This window comes from Taudactylus pleione, unplaced genomic scaffold (genome assembly GCF_031769625.1).
Source record: "Taudactylus pleione unplaced genomic scaffold, aTauple2 ptg000201l, whole genome shotgun sequence".
Taxonomy (NCBI): domain Eukaryota; kingdom Metazoa; phylum Chordata; class Amphibia; order Anura; family Myobatrachidae; genus Taudactylus; species Taudactylus pleione.
Window position 1 is genome coordinate 10,654,322 of NW_028284603.1, and position 19,602 is coordinate 10,673,923.

Consider the following 19,602-nt stretch of genomic DNA (forward strand, 5'->3'; position numbering starts at 1 on the left):
ATTTATTCTCACTGCAGACTAGAGACAAAGATGAGAAGGATTAAGGCTTGTCTAACACAAGCACTTTAAATATTAGTGTCTTTCCATACTGCAGGTGTGCAGCTAGACTTTATGAATATGAATGCCTGTACTACGCTACCTCACCCACCACATAGAACATTGCAGTGACCACCAAATAAAGCAGAGAACATCACAGTGATTGCCGCATAATGCAGAGAACAACACGGTGACCGCTATATAATGTACAGAGTATATGTGACCACCATATAATATAGAGATCTTCAGTGACCACCAAACAATGTTTTTTATGTGGATCATATTTTTTTTCAATGCATTTTACGTGGATATTTTTTAAATGTTGTTTTTTAATGTGGATCTGACTTTTTCAATGTTTTTTTATGTGGATCTGGCTTTTTCAATTTGTTTTACGTGGATTTGGCTTTTTCAATCATTTCCATGTGGATCTGGCTTTTTTAATATATGATCTGACCTTTTCAATATTGATATGTATCCTTTCTAGAATTGTGGCTTTCCCTATATATTTAGTATGAATTTTGTCTGTCTTTGTGTGTGTGTGTGTGTGTGTGTGTGTGTGTAGTTACTACAGTTTTCTGTTCTATATTTCTGTATTTGTATCATTTTATTATATGATAGATTGGGTTGGGTACTGGATGCCGGCACTCGGGATCCCGGCAGTCAACATCCCGATGTCTGTCAGTAGGTATCCAGCCCTCCCCCACTCCCTACTCCTAATCCTAACCCTCCCTCCCTGGTGCCTAAACCTAACCTCCCCCTAGTGACTAAACCTAACCTCCCCCTCCCTGCACCCTAAACCTAACCCTCCCCCACTAAGAGCCTAATCCTAACTCTCCCCCTAATGCCTAACCATAACCCCTAACCCTAAAGCTAACCCTCCCCCTAACCCCTCGGTCGGGATTCCGGTGCTAGGATTCTGACAGGTGTCAGGATTCCGGCGATGGTATTCTAAGCGCCAGCATTCCATGTGACGGGATATTGACCATATCCCAATAGATTGATATTATAATAATACCCACTCCCACAGCCCAGATGTTGTCAATTGCTTTTTAAATTGGTTATGCACCAATTGATGTCTCACCTCACTGTAGCTCCGTCCACATAACCCACAGCTCCGCCCACCTCTGCTCCCTCGCAGGTATTCCTGAACCAATTTTTTTTTTAAATTAAAACTGATAATAATTAAATCTATTCCATTTTATTATGCTAAGGCATCAGGTATATTGAGACCACACCCCCAGGTATTGCTGATTACCATTTACAAGATATTGCATCTGATACTGCATCATGTGTGGCAATTAACAATTACAATGATACTGTAACATTGATTTAGCTGCAATACAGCCTAGTATATCTGGCACTAGGAAAATTACATCTTTGCTGTCCATGAACTATGCAATCTGATAACATAAAATGCTGTGCTCTTATTTAATGGAAACCTAAATAGAATATAGGATATAAATTGGGGAAACATATGTAAGGCCATGTTTGTGAAATATCTGAATAATTTTATCATCAAAGAAAGAAAATGTTTACATACAGTATAGAGTACATAATGTGACTATTATACAGTTTTCATGTGAAGACAATTAGTTTGGTTACAAAATGTTTTTTAATTTTAACAAAACCTATAGATTGCAATTTGTTTTTAAATTATTGTAATAATTACCAACTGGAAAAAAATGCATTCTAAATTTACAGTTGCTAATTAAATTTGAGGCTCTTAATTTGCTTTCATATGAATTAATAAAAATTAGCACAAAGGCTTTTTAAATGGCGGTACCGTTTTTGCATATCTTTGCAGCATAATTATTTAGCAGCCATTTTGGGCTAATTATTGTCATTAACCATATGAGTCCTAAGAGAGCATATCAATTAAAACATGCACAGCTGAACTTTCAAATGAGTAAATAATTTAGTTTGGGAAAATGACTGAAAACAGCAGGATAACAGTCAAAAGGGGAACTATTATTTTAATGCTTATTTGACAAATGAGTAAACGTTTTTAGCAAATTGAATTCTTATCACAGCGCCCCCTACTGGTTACATAACATGTTAACAATTGTTTTTTTTCTTAACGGTTAAAAAGCTGTTATGCATGTTGAAGAAATCATTTGTATGAATAGAAGGTGATTACGATATGCATTGTTAGCTGAAAGAATGTTGCCAGTGGGATGTAATTACAGAAATAAATAAAGCAAATTATGTGTATATTTAGACAATGATTAATTTAAGCGATATGCAATATGATGATGCTTTTGCACAGTTTGATATGGGAAAGCCATGAGCCCAAAAGCTCTGTGAAATCAGATTTAACCTCCGTGTTTAACTAGTGTGCATGAAATAACCACCACCAGCCCCCTCCCCACTTAATCCATCAAGGAGGTGAACAAAAAATGTGAAAAGCTGCAGGAGTCATCTGCCAAAAGCAACAACATCACAAATGAACACAAAGAAGGCTAATGTCATGCTTAAACATGTGAGACTCATTCTGCAATACTGAGCAAAATTCCCAGAGGGTGGGTCCGTATGGATGGTTACTGCAATCATAGGAGCAGGTTATAACATGCACTGGATCAGTGTGAGGTGAAGAGGCAATTTTTTCCTATTAGTTATGTGACTAGCTGAGCTCATCATTACCTGGAGGTATAACAACTTAATATGATTGCGTTCTGTTTTAAAACCCAGGAGGGTATGATGGTATTGTGAATGTGATATCCTTTGGAAACATAAACATGATCTTAATACAACTTAGAAAAAAAACTACTCTTAAGGCAAAGTATTTTTAAATAGTATTTTTTGTTGTACCTACAGTATCCTGTTTTGGAAGCCTTTTAGCCAACCTATTTATCCACCCGAGGCATGATTACTTACACTAAATAATGCCTTACTGTTGTAAATCATAGGCTATGACCCTCTTAATGTTCTTTTCAGACAACTTGGGAGTGTCTTGATTGGTAGCAAATTTCTATGCTCAAAAAAGACCAAAATAGAGCAAATATAAACACATGTAAACACCTAAAGATGATTTCCCAACCACCCATAATAATAATAAAAGGACAACATGTTTGGTCTGTATACCTGATATTAATGCTCAGTTCTGCATTATTTGTATCTTAAATGAATCATAACACAAAGGTGAGATCAGAATATGACATGACAGTTTTGCTGGTTGGAATCCTTTTATCTCATTAAAACTCTGTACCACAGAAGTAGGTACACTCATTTGCAGTGGGAGATTTATCAAACTTTCAAAGTGGAGATGTTGCCCAAGGCACACAATCACTAGTTATCATTTATCATTATATAAAATTATAGGTAGAAGCTGTTGGCTGCTATACACAACTTCTCCATCTATCGACTTTAGAACATTTGATACATTTCCTCCTTAGTAAATAAGGGCTACCAATCCCCATATCTGCACTCATCTAAAAGAACAAATATTTGCATCCCTCAGGGGTGCTGAGAGGAGACGTGTACAGGTTGCTGAGACCCAGCCCTCTGTGGGGGCCCAGGAGTGCAGGTGAGAAGTAACCATGACCCCTGCAATATCTCAACCATACCCCTGATGTGCGGCGCACTCCAAAGCATTGTATACAACAGGGCATAGCTGCTCTCCATTCAGGAGCCATGCCACCCCTGAAACCTCTACCCGCCACAAGTCTTGGGAGCCTTGCTGTAGATGCTGTCTTCTTGAGCCATAAATCCATGTGCTTCCCTTAAAAATGGAGACAATTGTGCAAAATTAAGTTTTGCAATTTAGATAAGAACCCTTTCTGTTTGTGTCTCTCAACCACTCTACTAATCATCATCAATGTTTATTTGTAAAAATTGCGCCAGAGAGGCAAGGAAACAAGTACATTTATAGTAGTATATGAACCAGCGCTAAGTCCTCATGATAATAAATATGGTAAAAATAATATGCTGAGATGGACGGTTAACAATTAAAAAGCAAAATATATTTAATTCAAACACATATGCAATACACAAAAAATATTGCACATAATGCTACAGTGAATTCACATTAAAATGTCAATACAAGATCACCAAAAAATGCAAATTATGCAGCTGTTATTAGTTCTCACATTAAGTTATCAGAGCAAAGTCACCAGTTGAAATGCAAATATCTAACTGTTAGTAATTATGAAATGATGAATGCTGGGATTAGGACTTCCTCATTAGTGTCCAAAGGAAAATAATAAGCAGCGCAAGATATTACCATGTGTTCCAAAAGTCCCTTTTAGAATCCTTTGTGCCGTTCATAGGTTTAGTGAAGTGGAAACATCCAGGTCTCTTAAAGCACCACAATCCTTGCCAGAGGGGTTGTAAATGAAGTCCAAAGATCATCCAGTGTAATGATAATGCAAAGGTATCCCTCTCTTTAAAACAAATAAAACAAAAGAGACATGATCGTACAAGTCACGTGAGAACAGTTGCATGCAGTGACATCACAAGGGGGTGCAGACCACACTCGGGTGTTACCCGCCAAGGGGGGACAGTAAAGTGCCGACTCCTCCCCAGTGACAGGAGCAGGGTGCCAGCTCCCTCACTGTGCTCTTGACACAGTGAGGGAGCCAGCACTGCACACAGAATGGTCCCCGGGGCAGTCCACACCTCCAGGACCCCCGGAATGACTAAAATGGGGGTTCAGCCCACAAGGTCATACCCAATGCCTGCAAGGCCACACCCCATGCCCATGAGGCTACGCCCCCATTTTGCAGCACCTGGTGTCATTGCAGGGAGGTACGCCACTGGTTGCATGTCGAGCCAGGACATGTGTAAATTCTCAGGCAGGTATGATCATACAATACAGAGCATGCACAATTCATACAAATCAGGTATGGATCATACAGTTATACCTAGACATGTGCGGGTTCAGTTTCCTGGAAAATAAACCCGGCCGAATTTACCTGATCCAAGGAGATCTGAGCCTCTGCTCAGATGTCCGTGACATTTTCGGATCTAAAAACGAGGTGATGTTATCTTCCCGTCCTCGGATCTCACAAGTTTTGGATCCAATATAAGTCCCTCCCGTGGTGATTAATTGAAATTTGTCACAGGACCGTGGGAGGGGAAGGAGGGTAGGTTAGGCTTGGCTAGGTTAGGTAGTTAGCTTAGCTAGTCTAGTGAATGACAGTCTAATAGTGACAGTGATAGTGACAGTCAGGTTTAGTGACACTGTCCTTGATGGGCAGCGCCACCTACAGTGTCAGTGACAGTTCCCTAGCTAATTGTGTCCAAGCTAGTTTTGTTGATAGGCAGTTAGCAAATCATTGTTTTTTATTTTTATAGTGCAGGAACATCATTTAATATAATGAATAATTAATATAGCTGTATGTGGGGCTTAAAAAAAAAACCATTTTTATTTGGTGTTGTAACTTCAAGCCATAATACCATATATCAGTCAGTAATGGTCAATAGATCAAGGGCCACCATGCAGTGTGTCGCAGTTTGTGGGCACGTTTTTTTTTGTGAAGAAAAATGTTTATTTTGTTTATGATAAAATTCAGGCCATGATACTGTCCGCATTAGATATAACAGTCAGTAACGGACAGTAGATCAAGGACCACTAGACAATATGTCGCAGTCGGTGGGCATGTTTTTTCCTGTGAAAAACTAAATATTGTTTATTTTTGTTTGTGATAAAATTCAGGCCATGATACTGTTCATGTTAGCTATAACAGTCAGTAATGATCAGTAGATCAAGGGCCAGTTTGGAAAAAAAATCAAATGTCTATATGGTATATGACAATCAATCAACAAAACAGCAGGAGCAGCAACCAAGCACTAGCACTGCAACTGCTGCCACCACAGTTATCATGATGATACTGCTTCAGTGTCGTCTACTAAAGCCAATGCTGAAGGGTATAGAGGCTCTCAGTCAGGACATCTAAAATAAAAAAAAATATTTTACAGTGGTAAAAAAAACACGTCTAACAAAGGGAAAGTTTAGTGCAGAAAAACATAAAATTGTCAACATGCCATTCACCACAGACAGTGGCAAGGAAAGGCTCAGGCCTTGGCCTGTATTTATGAGTGGTGGTTCTGCAACTGTCAGTAAGGCATCTTCTTCTGCCTGTCATGAGAATGCCAGACCTTTTCATTCCAAGTCTAGAAGTGATGTCAAAAAAGTGAAAACCAGTAATGCAGTAGAACAAGCAGTATGTTCAGAAACAGAAATGTCCCAAATCCTGGAGGAGAGTCTAAGAGGCATATTTACTAAAGTGAGAGTTTTTTTAGAAGTGGAGCAGTCGCCCATAGCAACCAATCAGATTCTACTTAACATTTAACTAGCACCTTCTAGAAGATAATAGCTAGAATCTTATTGGTTGCTATGGGCAACATCTCCACTTCTAAAAACTCTCACTTTAGTAAATATACCCCTAAGTGTGTCCGCAAGTGCTATGTGTAAGCCTGACCTTTCTGAACTCATAGAGAAGCCTCCTTCCTCCATTTATGCACCCTCTACTAATGTGGGGAAGAGCAGCACAAGTCAAGAAGTTGCTGACCGAGACATTGAGGATGCTACAGTAGAAGTGCAACAGGATGAGGGGGGCATTTGTGTAGCTGATGCAGGTACCAGTGAAGATATTGATAATGAGAATGTTGATGATGAGGATGTTTCTTCTGTAAGTGAGGCACCAGTGGAAGCAGTTCTTGCCCATGATAAGAAGAAGGCCATTGTCATGCCTGGGCAGAAGATGAAAAAATCCACCTCTTATTTGTTTAATAATTTCTTCCCAAATAGAGACAACAATTGTCAAGCCATCTGTAGCATTTGCAAGCCACAGTAAGAGGAGGTATGGACCTTAACCATCCAAGAACCTCCTCCCTGTTGCATCTTTTGCAACGCATGCATGAAAAGTTTTTGAGAAAACCAAAAACTTTGGCTTAAAAAGTACCAACAAGCAGTCCAGTGTCAGCTGGCTCTCTTCTCTCTGCTAGATCCAAGCACAGCGGATCACTGATGCCATAAAATCTATGCTGGTATTAGATGTACGTCCAATATCTGCCATTAAAGCAGTGGGTTTTAGACAGTTAATTGAGGTCCTGTGTCCCTGCTACCAAATCCCATCTAGATTCCACTTCACTAGAAGAGCAATTCCCAGCCTGTACAGGGACATTACAAAACTTAATCAGTTCCCTCCAAAATGCCATTATCCACTTAATTACAGATATGTGGACAAGCGGAACAGGGCAAATTAAAGATTACATGACTGTGACAGCCTACTAGGTTGCTGTATTGCCTTCAGCAGCAACATCTAACAAACTGAGGCTACTCTGTGTATCACTGGTTTCACTAAGAGGCATAAACTGACAACCTCTTAAACACAGGGATATCATTGCAAAATGGCTTACCTCACTTGGACTCTCCTTGGGATTTGTCATTTCTGACAGCGCCACCAATATTGTGAGAGCATTACAGGGGGGTATATTCCAACGTGTCCCATGTTTTGCTTACACAATCAACTAGGTGGTGCAATTTTTTTTTCTAAATGACAGGGCTGTGCAGGAGATGCTCTTTTTGGCCAGAAAAATTTCGGTACATTTTCGCCATTCACCATGTAGAAGATTGCAGCACCTGCAAGAAATGTTGAATTTGCCCTGCCACCAGCTGAAGCAAGAGATAGTAACAAGGTGTAACTCCACCCTCTTTATATGCTTTAGCGGATGGAGGAACAGCAAAAAGCCATCTTAAGCTACACAGCATACTATGACATAGGAAGAGGAGGGGGAATGTACCTTATGCAAGCGTATGTTGTGCAAGGTGTTGTAACCATCCCTTCAAAGTAGTCACCTCTGAAGTGAGTTCTGAAACTGCCAGCTTGAGTCAGGTAATTCCCCTAATTAGACTGTTGGAAAAGCTGCTTGATAAACTGAAGTACGAGCTAAAATGAAGTGATTCCGCTAAGTATGTCGGACATGTAGGTCAAGTTCTTTATTCACTTCACCAGGATCCAAGGGTTGTCAGGATCTTCAAATTGGATCAATACATTTAGGCAACCGTGCTCGATGCTACTGTAGGTTTAAGACATATGTCATGTCTTTCTTCCCAATAGCCACAGATCTGAAGAGATGCAAAGGGCTGTTGGTGAGCAGATTATCAGCTCAAGCAGCACGGCACAACGATGGCTCCTCATTCAGTTTCTCCGGCAAGTGCAGCTGCCAGAAAAGAATTCAGCTTTCCTAAGAGACCCACTGGTGATGCAGATGAGTTAACACAACCTTTTGACATCTGGTCGGGTCTAAAAGAATTGCCTACATTTAATGACAACTACTGTGACTCCATCTGAGAATGATAGCATCCAAATAGGCATGTCAGACAGTCCATTTGACCAGTGGCATCAAAAACAGGCAATTTGGAGACCCTTGCACAAACTGGCTTTGCTCTACTTGAGCTGCTGACCCTCCAGTGTGTACTCAGAAAGAGTTTCCAGCACAGCCGGGAACCTTGTCAGCATAGGAGACTACTTCCTCAAAATGTGGAAAAGATGATGTTCATCAAAATGAACTACAAATTCCATGAGGAAGACCTTTACTGCCAAAAAATACAGAGGCACATGTAATGGTGGATTCCAGTGGGGACAAATTAATATTGTGTAAAGATGATGTACACACTGATTATGATGAGGAATCGGATGATGATGGTGACAACATCTTGCCTCTGTAAAGCCAGTTTGTACATAGAGATCATTGCCAGCTGCCCATTGGTAGCTTTTTATGTGGGTGCCCAAACAAACCAATCATTTCAGCCACAAGTGGCAGTCCCTGTCACTGAAGTAATCAGTTTGTTAAACTGTGCATGTCCTGTTTAATATATGTAACATAAGGGAGGGTGAGAGGGCCCAAGGACAATTCCATCTTGCACCTCTTTTCTTTGCATTCTGCACTGTTTGGAGCATTGCTTACTGTCTTTTTGAGTAGATGACAAACATTTTTATAGTTTATTAAACTGCCAACCTGTCTGCCACTGCAGTGCCACTCTTGATTCCTAGATGCACCACAGCCGCAAAATCTTCTACATATGGTAGCAACAGCACAGAGAATCTTCCTGCCAGGATGTGTTCAATAAAGTGCAAATACGTTTAGTCCAAAAATTAATTGTGTATATTGGTCACATACATACATATTACTTGATACATACCGTGCATAAAGCAGGATGAGGTAACCTGAGGCACTCCGCCCATTGTTGATTAACAACTTCCAGCAGGCCCAGCAATCAGCATGGATATTGCGAGTTGTAGTTCAGCTGGAGAGCTACAGGCTGCTTTCCTCTGATGTAAACAGCAAGTCTTGATCCCATTCTCCCCAACAACCTCCCTGAGCACAAAGTAAATGGCTGTTTGCAGTGTGTATTATTTAGCACCTCCACAAGCAAGGCCACCGCATTTCTATTAGATGTATAAAAAATATATAGCGTATATGAGCTGAATCAATATTTAATCAGGATGTGGCACAAAATGGCTGCCCTCACTGTGTGTTAGCGACAAGTCCCCTGCAGATGTCATTCAGGTGATCAGGTTTAGATGGTTGGTTGACATAGGATTGGACACAAGTGGGCTTCAATGTGCCTGCTCCTATATATGCCTCAAACATCTCTGTGCAATGGTGCAGACAGAACACAATATCTTCTGACAAAACTCTCCGTGCTCGAATTGCAAACCTTCTCCAGATCAAAGATGTCTTTCAGGAACTGAAGAACTTAATCTTACATTGATCCACCCTCATAAATTTTCTTAAAATAAATTTACAAACTAATCAGTCTTTCCTTCCTTGCTCTGTTTTCAACTACTCGATCTCCCTTGGGCCTCTGATCTACTTCTTGTTTAATGAAAACATTCTTCATTTATCTATGGGGTTGTTTAGTTTTTTAAACTGAAATACAGTCTGCCACTACAATGCCACTCTGTTTCCTAGATGTGCCATGTTGGAAGCTGAACTGCCACATGTTTGTCACGCCCACTGCTGTCACTTAGCTTAGTCAGCCAGCTAGCTCAATGCAACCTTGCTGTGAGGTGGTCAAAACTGACTGGAAATAAATGTTATTGAGATTAATAATACTGTAGGAACAAAAACAGGCCCAAATTATGTGATTTCAGCTTTTTTTTTAAGATTTTGTAGAAAAAAATAGAGATCCAAAACCAAAACAAGCAATTGTGGTTTTGTCAAAACCATATACAGATCCAAAACATGAAGGAGATACAGATCCAAAACCAAAACATAGGGGTAGGCACACATGGCGTGGAGTAAAAGGGTCCTTAAAAAAACCACAGGTCAACCCGGGAATCCAATCCTGGTGGCGGAGTCGAACCCAGGAGGGACCTGGGTAATGGTGCATTGTAAATGACATGACCAGGGTCACAATTACCCCAGTCATGCCTCAAACAAGTGGATTGGTTGCCTTCAGTATTGCTTGTAGATGACATAATCTCCAAGCGTTTAATGCTATACCGGAAGACCCGGCCATGGAAAACCTGGGTCCATTGTGAATGGCTGGACCCGGGTATACCCTGGGTCCAGCCGCCGATATGAAAGGAGTAAAACCTTGCTCTGACCCATGCTGATTCCATGCTCAGTGTCCCGGGCTGGAGATGGGTTTTTGGTGGAAAAGGGGTATAAGAGATAGCACAAAGGAAGGACAGAGTGCAAATGGGAAGACAGGGGCACAGATGTGTGAGACAAAAAGTTCATAGGGCCCTGCTCGTGAGAGCTTACAGTATAGAGGGAGGAAGCAGAGGGAGACAGGATTGGTTGGTGTGACAGGGGCACATGAATGGAGTGCTAGAAGATGTATTGGTTGGATAGGAGGTACATTAGGCACTGTGAAAAGGCAGGATTAGAGGATTGCTACTTCATTTTGCAAGTTCTTAATAAAAGGTATTACAAGAAGAACATACATGTATAATTGGTTTGCTACGGCACCTGAGGATATAAACAAACTATTTTAGTGCCTAGTATAATGTAGCTTTTTTTTAGCAAAGGGAATATTTTCTTTCTTTTTTATTTTTATTTGGTATCATTCCCTGTAATTTTTTTTTCTCCTATTTACAATTTTATTATGCAAATCAGATATATTTTCTGCTATTACTTCATCTTATCTCCCCATAGCTTGCCAAAGGCCAATTAATGTCTTAAAGAGTTTAATATTGCATTGAGCAACCCTGAGAAAATATTCCCAACAGAAATAGGTTTGTCTGCAGTGAATTATTAAAAGGTAATAACATTTATGTACTGTCTTATTGCTTTTATAGCCGTATGTGGCAGTAAAAATCCCTGGTTGTAATCACAGATCATACACAAATCCAGCTTCAAAATCATTTTCAGGTACTAGTGTAGTTTATGTATAAAGATGCATTCCTAATCAGCAAGGCTGTAAATGTCCCTGAATATCAGCACCCTCAGTACTTTCAAACCCATCATTTTAATTTATAACAATGCAGATGTTAAGGGACATTATCATAAATGTGCAGATGTCGTCAGGTGAGGGAGTGTTTATAAAAAATGCAAATGCCTTGGAAGTTTATTTGGTTCTCTACAATGAAAATATAAAAAACATAGGCTGCATCACACTATTGCAATAGCTGGTAAGTTTATTGCGGTAATAAAAAGAGTATTTGCACTTAACTTCTGATCAACTTTAATCTTCGGTGCACTATGGTTGTCAGACATTGTGACCCAGTGTCGTCGTTAGAAGCTGATGTAATAATGGCTCATTGTAATTGTCAATGTTATAGTGCCCAATATCAATGTTCTTTCTTTTGCTACTTGGGCATGGCTCAGACATAATTTTTATATAAAAGATTTATGAGGTAGGTATAATTATTATTTTATTGTTGACATAGAAAGACAAAGTGACTGTCACAAGAATCTGACAGTGAGATTTAATCCAGGATCTCCAACAATTATCCCAGAGGAACAATCCTAACTAAAATTCAGTTCAGTAGCTCTTTAGGACGATCATTTAGAGTTGTGTATGTTGTTTATGAGGTAGGTATAATTATTATTTTATTGTTGACATAGAAAGACAAAGTGACTGTCACAAGAATCTGACAGTGAGATTTAATCCAGGATCTCCAACAATTATCCCAGAGGAACAATCCTAACTAAAATTCAGTTCAGTAGCTCTTTAGGACGATCATTTAGAGTTGTGTATGTTGAATTGTGCGTTACAGTATGTGTTTGTGTATGCAGGGGCATATCTATAATGGGTGCAGGGTGTGCGGTGCACATGGATCCCTGGGGGGGCCCGCACCGAACACCCTGCACCCATATTATTTAAAACTTACCTCTCCACGGTCCCGCTCCGGGTGTCAGCACTATATAAAAAGCCAGAAAAATGGCCATGGTGGCCATTTTTTCCGCGAATTGCGCATGCGCAGTAGACTCTGGGCACACTCTAGTGCCCAGATTCTACTAATGCTCTGGTGGCCAACCAACCACATCAGTCGGCTGCCGGCCGCCGGGAAGAGAGGAGTGGGCCCAAGAAAGGGAATGCACATGGGCCTCCTTCCTCTCTAAAGACACCCCTGTGTGTATGTCTCCTATCTTGAGGTACGTTCAACTCAAAACACATAGGACCTGATTCACAGAGATGCATTGTTGTAAATGGGATCATTGGCTTTTGAACTGGTGGTGCAAGACCATGGGTGTTCCTGGGAGGTGGCCTGAAGTGTGCTCAAAAAAGTCCTTCTTGGGGGCGTGTTACAGGGGTGTTGTGGGTGAGTCAGGGAACATGGATGCATTGTCAGTCGCAGAGCCCCAGCCACAGAGGCCATGTTTATACAGAGTTGAGAAGGAGAAACTGTGTTTGCCATAGGCTGATGGAAGTTTCAATCGTGAACACAATAGTATGCCGATGGTGGTGTGTTTGGAAACAATGGCACCACCCACGGGCATTAATAGTGGGTGTCTCAGAGCTTGCACTCACACACACATATTACCACAGCTGCAACTCTGCTAAATCTCTTTCGCTGCTGTAATATCATGTACCTCTAAAACAAACCCATAGTATTTTTGCCTCAGGCATACATTAGGGGCTGAATTTAGTTAACCACTGGACTTACCACAGGCTTGTAGTTCTCTGGTTAAAAATGTTTTGCTAATTAGTGTTTTCGGGGATTACTGCAGCTGCCCACGAGCAGTTAACTCATAGCTCCAGGCACTTAAACTGGAATCTAAGGGCAGGGGAACCAAGAGGGGGGAGCAGGTACTACAAATAGTATTTTGTTACATTTGGGAGGAGGTGTGACCATGCCTCCATGGATTTTTCTCATGTACCTGGGCTCATCTGTGCTCTCGACATCCATGTCAATGGATATCGCACATTGGCCATGGGGCTTAATATGGAATGTAATTGAATGGCCCTGGCTCTTAATCCTGAGAGCTACAGCTGCGAGGTAAGTCCCAAGACCAATTGAAGACCAACTGAATTCCCCCTTAAGTATACAAATGTATTTTAGACATAGGGAGAACATGCAGACTTCACAGAGATAGTGCCTCAGTCAGGAATTGAACTCATGACCAACTGTTTGGCATAGACAAGAGATAATAGAGTTTTGCTGCCTGTGAATAATGAATTTTGATACTGTGATAAAGAAACACTTCTAAACAATTATGTTCTTCTGTGGACTTTAATATCACACTTTTTAAAGATTCCTTAGTTTTAGTCTCAAATTTTGAGACCCTCACACTCTCAAATACTGTGATAAAGAACTTGCCATAACAAAATGTAAATATTAAAATGTTTGAATCGTTAAACTATTTTCTAAACAATTTATAATTGAATTAAAGAGATTGTGGCAGCAGTCAGCTGGGAAACTTTGAATAAGAGAGTGCGTTCACTGCTGCCGCCAAACCAATTAGATGTCACATTTACAATACTAAACACTCCACTTTTTCATAGCACTGAGAGACAGCAAGTGGGATTTAAGTCCAGTATAACGTCATGTCGAACCATTCCCTAATTGCACATTTCAGCCTTCCTGCTTATTAAAATTAACTATTTCCTATTACTCCCAATGTACTATCTGTTTGACCCATTATAAGGTACTAAATAACTCATGACAGTAAGTGGACTTTGGTTCTATTTATTGCTAGTGCATTTGACAGCATCTCTTTGCACTTCATCTGGAAGAATTTGGCTTTGTGTTTCATATAGAATACCACCTAATATTTGTATTTCAGCTGAACTTGTCCCTTATTGGTTCAAACCGGCATCATGAAGTTTGTTTTGAAATAACACAGAGAGGACTATAAAAGTCTCGGTTGTGATGTGATAATATCGCCCATAATCGCAAAGCAAACTGAATACAGATGTGCCCTCTTACACCTATCCTTAAATCGCACCAAATGGGGCTATCTGACACAAAGCCGCGCCAGGTCATTTTGGCTCAAAAATTGACTCAATTTGCATCTTTTTTGCACTGCAAATGTGGCGAAAATGCAAGGTACGCAAAGCATATACACTACCAGTGTATTTGCATTCTATACATGAATGTACCTATAATGGGTGCAGGACCCATTCACAATACTTACCTCTCGGTCGTCACCGCAGATATCTCTGTGAACGTGGTGCAAATAACATTCTTCTGGAGTTCTCTCATTTGTATTTTATATTTGTGCTTGTATTTATATTTAATAATCAACATGTACATTTCACATTTATTAATAACTGTCAAGACAGTATTCTCTTGTGTAAAGTATTACACTAATATATTGTGTAAAATGGTAAATGCAACTGTAGTATTTACTATTAACACTCTGTGCTTGTGTTATCCCTTCTTAAGCTGGCCATCCACTATACAATTCTCTGTCAGATATCTGTCCAATCTGGCTGGTTGGAATGAAAACCTGGTAATGTATGGGAGCAAATGACAATCTATCATATGGTTTTAAACACTGAAAAAAGGCTAAAGTGTTCAAATTGGTTAAATTTGTGTGTTTTAACCAATTTGTCTGAACAACCATTTTTGGCTATTTTCCAGTGTTTGTGAGCAAATGGACTATTGTCATTTGCTCCCATACATTACCAGGTTTTCATTCCAACCACCCAGATTGGACAGATATCTGACAGAAAATTGTATAGTGGATGCCCAGCTTTAGTATAAAATAAATGATATAAGAATATAAGAAGTCACTGACTATTTATGTGCCAGAAGAAGGACTCAATGGGGTCTATTTACTACAGGTCGATTTTGATTGATTTTAAATCTAAATCGATGTTGTGTTTCTAGGGTTAAATCACAAATTTACTAACAGACAATTTCTAATTTGTTTTTTTTAAGTGTTAGTAATTATGTGATTTAACCCCAGAAACACAAAATCGATTAAGATCAATTTAGATTTAAAATCAATCATTCGTAAATGTACCCCAAGATCACAAATTGATAGCTTTTATACAGTACACATATCTCCAGAATTTAATTATTGCATATAATATATACATGTTCATAATGAGTACTTAAGCACCATAATTAAACACCATATGAAAATTTGTTAATGACACATATATTATACAATGTATTTCATTTAGTTATTTATGTTTTGTTAGAACAACAGAAGATAACATATTTCCCATAGTATCTACATCTCAACAAGCTATGCTGTAACACCGAAGCCAGGTTGTCACTCTGTGTGGCACAATTATAGCTATTTTCTATATGAAGCATAACATACACCAAAACATAATTAAAGCAAAATTGTCCATTTGCTGGAATTATGATCTAATAAGCACATTATCTTTCAATTGCCAAATCACAACATCTAAGCATTAGCAAATTCTTCAAAGCTTAATTTCAGGCAAGCATTGACTTTATGATTGTGAAAACATTACCTCGCTGCTAAAATAACACCTTGCTTCAATCTGTATAGACGTAAGGGTTTAAAAGTAAAAGCATTGTCTAACGCAGTGTGCTCTGAACATATAATTTTCTCTTAAAATTGATACTGCCGTCATCAACCAAATATCTGTAAACATATTAACTTTTACATTTGTTATTCCACCTGCAACTTGAAATCTGATGTAAAACTAAGAACATTCTTGCCTATTTAAGTTCCATTTCTAATATAAGATAATAAAAATGATGTTGCAATAAGTGCTCAAGATTCTTGCACATATTGTTAAATGTTAGGGATAACTATATCATGATGTAAATGTTTTGCATTTGCGGCATAAAATAAACCATAGAGGGTGGTTCAGAGGTGTTGTCGCCGCTACTGTGCCTGTAAGGTAATGCCACTGATGATGGGTATCCTCTTGAGATACCCACTTGCCACGGCGCTAGTCCAACAATGTGCACATTAAGGTGCACCCCTGATCAGACATCTGCCACACCATTGAACATTCGAGCAACCATATGGTTGCTCAGAATGTTCGTCGGGACATGACCGCCGATCTTAACCACCCCTATCGGAATTGCATGGATTTCTTTGCCATTCCGATATGCGTCCTCTGAAAGGTAACCATTGGAATTCATGCAAAGTGCTTGTGCACGATTTTATCATTTCTGTCCACCTCTGAACCCCCCCATAGTCACAGTTAAGTATTTCTACATGTTTTATTTCCCTTTTTGGAATTGTTGACCATGCTCTTCTCATTGTAATCCTTCACTCCCTCCTATTGTCTCCTGGTACACCTCATACACTTTCTGAAAGCCAGTCTTTATTCCTCTTCTATTCTGGGTCCAGTTACATTTCTGCCATCTCCATCTGGGTGACCTAATGCTACCTTAAGTTCTATGTCTAAAACAGAGCTTATCACCTACCCAATCCTACCCCTCCTGTAGTCTCCCCCACAATTGACACCATCACTCCAAATAAAGTGTGTGGCTGTGATGCTTTCTGTTTTATAAGGTGGTTACTGTGATGTCCTTTGTATTTTATGGTGGTCCCTAATGTTCTTTGTATTATATGGTGTTCACTGCAATGCTCTGTGAATTGTATGGTTACAACGGCGATGCTCTGTGAATTGTATGGTGGTCACTGATGTTCTCTGTATTACATGGCAGTCCCTGATGCTCTCTGTATTATATGGCAGTCACAGATGTTCTCTATATTATATGCTGCACTCTGTATTATATGGCAGTCAATGCAATGCTCTGTGAATTGTATGGTGGTCACTGTTATGCTCTCTGTATTGTACGACATTGCTGAGAGGCTCAGAGATGGATGAGATACTGTATTACAGGCAGCAGTTACTTACCTTTGAATCCTGAGACTAAATGAGGGGTGCTAAGCTGAGTATTTCCCCCCCCAAAAAGATACCCTTCTAAAGAGGTTTATTTGTGGCTTCTTCAACTCTGCATTCAAAATAAAGAAATACGTCCTTACTGTACTGTCCCCTGTTTAACTATTCTAAGTGCAGAGCAGTGCAACAGGGAGATAATTTGTGTCTCAGTCTATATACAGACTAAGAAGTACTCCTTTTACTGCTCATGGGCAGTATTAAAATAAACACATTTTTGTCTTACATATTAGAATACAGTATTTTTCCAAATACAGGGCCTGATTCAGACCCGGACGCAAGTGGCCGTTCGCTCGTTCGGCGTACGAGCGTAAAATGTAAAATCAAGCGCTCGCTCGTATGTTCGCTCGCAGCTAATCTTCCGCCCCATAGTCTCCCAACCCCTCCTCTAGCTAGCGAACGTTCTAAATAGCGACCGTCCGTCTCCTCTTTGGTTGCAGGGAACGCTCGCACAAGTTAATTCCGGAAGTGGCCCTGTCAGTTTTCGATTGCCTGCTATTTCATTCAGGAAACATACTTGAATCGATTAATGGCAATCACTATATTAATTACCTTAATTGGTATTCACATGTTTGCAATCCTTTTTTTTTTTTCAATGTCAATAAACTTTATTATTGTTAGTGTGTGTCATTGATTCCGCAGAATACGTACGGTTGGATCAAGGGGATGGTTGTTCAAAAATAAAAGTTGGTTTGAATGCTACTATTGTTTTGCGTTTTTTTATATGCAGATTTTTCATCTTTTTTATTAATATTTAAATTAGCTTACGCATGTCACTGCATCAAGCCTATCATAACTCACATTATAATTGTGAGGGTGTAGGTCACATGACTCATACAATAACCAATAGAATGCTTTCTGTTAATTTACAAAGTACATTAGCCAATCATATTTTTTCTAGGCCCTTTATTAAAACTGTTTTGTGTAAAAAAAATCATTGCCATCATGAGAGCCGCAGCATTTTGCCGCAGAAAACTCCTGGTCGTCACTGATGTGATGGACCGGAGATTAACGTACTCCACGGGCCCCATCACTAACCTACGTGGAGGTGCAGCGCCGTCTGTGTAGGATCGGATTCCGCCGAAATATCGGACAGTTGGAAAGGCGGTGGTCCGATCTCCAGCGCCGATCTCCACGCCTGTTGGACAATTTGCATCAGCAAATCAGGGAAAGTAAGTGTTTGTTTTAATAATATTTAAAATGTAAGCATACCTGCGTGTGCATGTTTCCCGTATAGCCCTGTTTCTTTATTTTGGACATACCTGCGTGTGCATGTTTCCCATATAGCCCTGTTTCTTTATTTTGGACATACCTGCGTGTGCATGTTTCCCGTATAGCACTGTTTTTTTATTTTTATTTTTGAGTTTAAATTTTGGATTCAAAATGTAAAATATGTAATAATCTAAATTTTTCAACATCATTTAGGGGCTGAGCGCAGACTACGACGTCTCCAACATCACCGACATCGGGCTCGTCCCCTCTCCCCCACTCCCACCCAAACATCCTCTCCCCACTCTTCCCCAAATTCCCCCTCCACCCCAGACTTTGCAGACAGTGAGGCCCCTCCCTCTCCTCACATTCCTGTCCCTCCAAATTCACCCTCCCCTCCACCCCCCCTCTCTTTTGTTCACCCTCCCCTCCACCCCCCCTCTCTTTTCCTCACCCTCAACGTCTTCCCAAATCACCCCTCCTCCCTCCGAGCAGCACTGGCCCACCTCTGAGGAGGAAGATTTCGGGGCACCTGGCCCAGGCAGCATTAGGCCCGGTATGTTTCCCTTTTAAACTATGGTTGCTTTTGCATTTTTTGGTTTTTGGGTGATGTTGTCCTTTTGCCTGTGCAGTTCAAAATTGTAAAGTAGTTCTAATGTTTTGGATATTTATCTTTGTGAAACAATGTCTAGGATGTTTTCCCCTTTCACATATGACACATGTCCAAACACTCATACTTGTGTCTTTCTTGTTTACGGTAACAACAAATGTAGTATTTTTGCGTAGTTGTAACTCTCTTTTATGTTATTTTGTCCAAATAATTTTTGTCTTTGTTTTTCCACAATCTTTTTGGTTGGCATTCATTTTGTTTGGTTGTTTTTTGGTGTCACCTTTTTTTGTATAGTCTGTTTTTTAGTTGTTTTCTCACATATAAATTAAGGTGTCATTTTATTAATCCGCACATTTTTTTGACCCACAGAGGACCAGAGGCGTTATGAAGACATTTATGCAGGATTGCAGATTATGAGGGGCCATGTAGTTGGGCTGCTTGTGGCGTTGGATCACATTTTGGCGCGCCTGCGCCACTAATTTTTTTTTTACACCTCCAAATATGT